Source organism: Benincasa hispida, chromosome 9 (genome assembly GCF_009727055.1).
Source record: "Benincasa hispida cultivar B227 chromosome 9, ASM972705v1, whole genome shotgun sequence".
NCBI lineage: Eukaryota > Viridiplantae > Streptophyta > Magnoliopsida > Cucurbitales > Cucurbitaceae > Benincasa > Benincasa hispida.
The window spans coordinates 51,756,239-51,762,595 of record NC_052357.1 but is presented as its reverse complement, the minus strand read 5'-3'; the positions used below and the strand labels follow the sequence as shown (position 1 = coordinate 51,762,595).

General features: G+C 35.7%; 1 long non-coding RNA gene and 2 other non-coding genes across 3 annotated transcripts; all 3 read left to right on the top strand.

The window, feature by feature from the left end:
• Nucleotides 1-259: 259 nt before the first annotated feature.
• Nucleotides 260-346, top strand: LOC120087425. Its single transcript, XR_005484565.1, has one exon. It is a non-coding gene; the product is annotated as a small nucleolar RNA Z159/U59 (small nucleolar RNA).
• A 156-nt stretch (nt 347-502) lies between these two features.
• Nucleotides 503-2,683, top strand: LOC120086672. Its single transcript, XR_005484286.1, has 2 exons — nt 503-1,598; nt 2,007-2,683. It is a non-coding gene; the product is annotated as an uncharacterized LOC120086672 (long non-coding RNA).
• Nucleotides 520-603, top strand: LOC120087426. The gene has a single exon (XR_005484566.1). It is a non-coding gene; the product is annotated as a small nucleolar RNA Z159/U59 (small nucleolar RNA).
• Nucleotides 2,684-6,357: the final 3,674 nt, after the last annotated feature.

Here is a 6,357-nt window from a genome sequence, read left to right as displayed (position 1 = left end):
CCATGTTTATGCCGCTTGTGTTTGTTCAAAGCGGAAAAAAAAAAAAAGAAAAAACAGATCTGCCACTGTGGTACCGTTTTCCCGTCATATTTTTATAGTTCGAGGTGCAATTTGATTGGTAGCTGTTTTAGATTCATCTTTTCGTTTATTGTAATCGAAGAATGTGGTTTCTGTTGTCTTCAATTTCTCATTGTCTTCGGTTTGATGATGAGTTTTGGGTTTGAATTTTTATTCTTCGAGTNCAAACTGTCCTTGGTCTGCCTCTAAGGATGATTAAAAAAATTTAACTTTCGTTCTTCCGAGATTCTCCATGCGGAAACAATTTGGAGACCTGAACTGAAGAGGCTGTAACTGCACTTCTTTTTCCTGTCTTGATTTTGATAGCTTTTGGTTGCCTTGGTTATTTGTAAGTTTTCAGTGTGGAGATCTCTCTCCTGTTCTTTGATTTTTTTTTTTTTTTTTTTTTTTTTTTTCAAAATCGTCATGTTTTAATCAATTTTTTTTGCATATGATCTACTGGACCCTGATGATGAACATAACTGAAACTTTCGTTCTCCTGAGGCTATCAATGCTGAAATCATTGGAGACCTGAACTGAAGGGTTAAGATTATTTTCATGTTCTCTTGTGAAGTATGTTTAATTTTTCATGTTTTCATCAAGTATCTTATTGAGTATCTTTTTCTACAATGCCTAGCTATTCACAACTTCAATGGAATTATACATTTCCATACTTGTGAGGGATTTTTGCTTTCCTGGTTCCTATCTGGTAGGATTTTTTTGCCAAAAAAAAAATAAATAAATAACTAAGGCTCTATTTGTTCTGTTTAGACTCCGATTGGTAAATGGGCCTGAGATTTTTAGTGGGCTTAAACATCTTTTATTCCAATTGGTGTGCCTTGTAAACATCCTTGCCTTAGTGCATGACTTTCCTCTTCTGGATTTCGTAATTTGATATTTGTCTCAGACACATTAGGGCTTAGGGCATGGAAGAAGATGAAGATTCCGGATAGTTCTTGAAAATTAGTCAAGTAACAATCTTAATGGCAAAGAAATCTATAACTAATGAAACGATTAAAACTTGTAGGGCCAACTTATGTGCTTAGATCAATGCTTTGGAAGTCATAGTGAGGCTGGATGTTTGAATTAGTGCTTTGTAATGCTATGTCTTCAAAAGATAAAAACAAAAGCTTTAGAAGGTAAAGAAAAAAAAAAAGAAAAGCTGTGAACTAGGGGCAGAGAATATCGGGTTTTAGGCTCAAACCGGCACCTCAGTTTTCATCTGTTGGAGATTATCGGTTTTGGAGGCAGGGGCGATGCTGATCGACCGACTCCAAGCATCATTGATGAACTCTGATGAACTATCACAAGAAGAGAAAAATGAAGAGATGGAAAGAACAAAAGAACGGGAAACTAGAAGATGAAGGTAGGTGTGCAGCGCCCTCTCAGATACTGTTTTTCCTTTTATTTTCCTATCAACACATGGTAGTCGGCCGGTTTGGTCGGAAAATATAGTTTTGTTGTCGCTGATCAAGTGGTGGGCTGTGCACCAAAACCGAGACTGATATTGGTTTTTCGTGTTGTTTGAATATCATGAACAGGTATTTGAGACACGTTAAGGCTTAATTGTTTCTGTTTTCTTATTTTTTTTCCCTGGGTAATACTTGATTTAATTAAATTAATTGTTTACAATACGGTAGGAAGTGGATGTTTGTCTTTACTCAGGACATAGTATGAAATATTTGAAGCTCACAAATCTGTTGATGTAAAATTATATTTCGTTAGACATGTAATTTTCTCAAGTCCTCAGATGATATATTTCTACCAGATGTGCTTCTTGGATTTTAAGTAACGATACTCCAGGAATCGAAATGAACTTGGAAGTGACACTTTCAATTGCAACAATAATTGTAAAATTCACAAGACCTAGAGAGATTTTATATCATGTCTAACTTACAATTAGCATCTATTTGTGCTTCTATTACAATGCTATGGATATCTTTATGCAGGTTTATTACAAGAACATCAGAAAAACAATTCCTTTATGCATTTGGCGGCACCTTTTTCCATTATGAAAGTCCAGCAAGAATGTGGAAGAAGAGGAATTCAACATATTCTTTCTTCCTTCAACTGTTTCATGCTCATCAACAATTGTTCTACACTTCAGAGAATCTCTAATATCAGTTTCATCAAAACATTTGACCCCATCAATGACATTACAGTTGAAGGAGTAGGATTCTTTACCAATGATAATCGCTCAAAGATTTGACCCATTGTGGACTTATTGAATTTTCTGATGGCCACGATGCGGTCAAATCTTTAATCTTATCGAGCGATTATCACTGGTAAAGAACTCGTTGCCATCTTGGTAATGATCTTGTTGCCATGAGTGCCATGAAAGTCCATGTTTTGATTGAAACCTTTTAATGAACTCACAGTAGCGGAGAGAACTAATTATAAGAAGCTTGTGGGGTTGGAATCTGAAATGAAAAAAATGTTTACTCGGGATGGTCTGATTTGGGACCGTCAAGGAGCTAAAAGTTACTTTTAAAATCTCATAGATTAAAAATATATACTCAATTACACCAAGGACTGGAAGGTATTCATAATAAGGAACAAAAGTGTATTTTATCTATTCTAATATCTATTTTTTAGAATTTTATTTTGATCACTTTTTTAATATAAATTTTATGATCCAATCTTTGATCGTTGCTACAAAAATGCAATATTTACTTAAAATTTGTATAACTAACATATCAATCAAAAGCTAGGATATATCCTACTTCCATTCACAAATGGCATAAAAAAAGTCACACATTTCAGGACCCATTGAATGTCAATGTGAAAAGCAACACGGGGAGTTCAAAGTGATGAAACATGATTTTGCTTCATCTTCTTTAGGTTTCAAAAACTAGGTTTTTTTGTCAAATCAATTCTATTGAACGCAATCAATGTGGATAAATTGTCCACGTAACTCACTGTCAAAGTGCTGCATCATGTAGTTTTGCGTACAACATGAAGCAAAGTTATCAAATCAACCTTTATTAACCAATTTACATTTTTCTTGGCGAAATTCTTCTTGAATTTCATGACTCCTAGAGAAGACTGCAAAACTTACCTGATTCATAATGTTGGATGATCTCACATAACACACATTTATCATGGAAAATGAGATTGAAGTTGCTAAGTAAAGCTCAAAGAATGGGGTCGAACAACTTGTGTATTTTGTTCATTGTAGATTTAAGATGATAATCAATAAGCAAAGGAAAATAAATAGTGTCTATGTATTTGAGAGTTTTTCTCTCTTTATTTCATTATAAATGAAATCTATATTTCACTTGTAGACAAAACATAATTCGTTGGCAATTCAATAGGTTCGTGGATAACACAAGGAACCCAAGGGCAGTCAGATTATGGGAGGGTCAATTCATGAGTTAACTAAATTACCAAAAACAAGTGTCACTCAACTTGGTCAAACCCAGAGGGCAAGCAAACCAGGCAAGCAACCCATGAATGCCAATCATCAAGAGTTGCCTTTATGATGGCACGTGTTAATGGTTCATTCGTTTTCTTTTACTATCGACTATCATCAATGTTAAGGGCAACAAGCATGTGACACAACCTAATTTGTCTCCAACCCCCAATTGAAGTATATACCGTTTGAGGCAATGTACACCCCTAGTACCTCCTAACTAACCTATTTAACTAAGCTGATAAGGAGAAAGATGGCATTGGCCTTGAGATTGATGACCTCCAGTAGTGAATAGGAGTTTTGAAACTTATCTTCCTTCACATTCAGATATTGGTCTTCTATTGAATGAATTTTTACCCCATGACTTGAAGCAAACCATGAAAAATATTATTGGAGAGGTCAAAAGAAACTACTTTAGTGATTGAATGAAATATCCAAAGATGTTTAAAAAGATGGTCCAATGTAGATGTTTCCAATTTGCAACAGAGAGAAAAACCATGACTTTTAATATAGCAGGTTTTTACACCAAAAGAATGCATTGACAATAGCTGATTCAAGGATTTCAAATGAAGATTTTGGCTGTCTTGAAATGTTCTAGCATTTATAAAACTGCAGTATCAATGCTAACCCATAGAGGTAGGTGATTGATCAACAACATCCTTAACCCTCTGTACCAGATGGGGGAACCTTGGATTAATGAAAAGCTTAGAACAATTTCTCGGCCAAGTCAAAGTGATAAAGGAGCAGTCAATCACGGTTACATATGTTGATCTAGTCTTCCTTTAACTATTGCCATATAAACAATGTTTCATAGATACCAAACAAAATGACTTTTGATTCTGCACAATCCCAAACAAGTGGGAAAGATTGCTTCTAGATCATCCTTGCCGATTGAGAAGGCTAACAATCATGAAAAGTGACAAGAAAACCTTTCAGTTTTAACCGTACTAGGCCAATATTATGTAAGTTTCCACATATCTCAAATATTTACAATCCAAAGACAAAATATAGAATACCAAGTGCAGTCAATCCATCAGTTCGGGAGGGTGAGATCTCTCCTTCAAACGTAATCTCCAAGTTTTGCATTTGCTTCTCCACAACTCAGGTTGTAATGAATTTGTGCGGCACCACGATCAACAAGCACAATGAGTTCCTCTTCACCTAACTTACCCTGTATTTCAAGGTTCATGGAGTCGCGAGGCCTACTACAACACTATTCAATGACAATTCTACTACCTCCCCTAACTCAACTGTATCATCTTCAGGTTAGTTTCCTTCTCACTCTGTCTACTTTTCCATACATCTTCATGAACAACCAGGACTCTCAGCTCCTTGCTGTTGCAACTTTGCGTCTATAAGACACTAGTATAGTGGGATTTCAGTTGGTTTGTGAGTTTGCCATGAGAGTGATCATTTGGGTCACATTAACATCAAGTTGGCGGGGGCTAGTTTTGATAACATTTGGGTGGGTCACATTGGGATTACTAGAACTAATATTCAATCTATCATCCAACCCTTTTTTATTCACAACTATGGTGCTCCTGTCATCTAACAACCGGGTCATTTTCATAATGATTTCTAAGCCTTGTGGCTTAAAGGAAAGTGCATCATCTAACAGATGAGGTTAGAGCACTACCAGCCTTTTAAAACGTTTCTTGAAATCTGCGACTGTTCCTAACATAGCACCAGAAATCGAGCACACGGTCTTCCTCATACGACAGCTGAAAACGAACTAACATCCTCTATGTCATTGGTACTGATTTATGACTTCCCCTTTAAAGATGATGGGCATCATCCTCTTCCCTTCATCAGTAAAGTCATATATCTTGAACTGTCTCTCAGCTCTAAAGAGCCAGGAATCTAGAGGAATCTAAGTCTTTGTCGGAAAACATCAGCATCGTTCACCCTTGGTTTCCTCTATTATTCTTCCCCTTGTTGACCACTTGTTCCTTCATTCCTTTCAACCATCTTCCTTTTGGTTGTTGTCCTTTTCATGGGGTCTTTCTTCGTGAACTTCCCCTAAGAACTCAAAGAATGCCAACACTAGGAGTTGCTATGGCGTTCTAGTTTTCTTTTGTAGCTTGTCATTGATCCTCTAATCTCACGATGATTTACCTGATGCTCTTCAACATGTCCGCTATCAATTTCTCCAGAACTAGGAACTTTTGTGGTTCTTTCATTGGCATCATTTTTATGTAATCTTGAGAATATTCCACTCTAATACACCTATTTATAAGAATTCCATCGATCTTAAATATTCACAATCCAAAAGACACGAATGCAAAGTAAAATCGTAATCAATTCACCCATCCGAGAGAGCGGGATCTCTCCTTCACACATAATCTCAAGTTACGCACAAAATGTCATAATCTCTCTCACAGACTTCTTTAACACTTAAATACAAAAGATAATACAAAATACTAAGCACGGGCCAACTTAAGACGAGAATTGACACTATTGCCCTTTCTAGTCTACTTATTTACTATCAAGAGTTTAACACCTCTAACATATTGCCAATCAATTTCATGAAGATTAAGATTAATGTTTATGTCAGACTTTCCTCACATCCATCAATGCTAGGCCTCTAACTTAAATCAAGATGGTAAATTTTACCTTGTCGTTTCTGAATTTTTCCACTTACAACTAAATGGACAGTCGTTGATAGCTGTGTAAAACCTGTTTTTCCAGTAATATTTAAATGTACTTTTTCCAAGTATAGCATGATCCGACGAGTGTCAAAGTTGATTTTTTTTGTGGACAAAAAACCTATAAATTAGGGAGTGCTTATGAAAATAAATGGTTAATGTATGGAGGCATAAAATATGTTAAAGAATGAAACATCATTCAACAATAGATATAGAATCTCAAAATATTACATTACAAAAAAT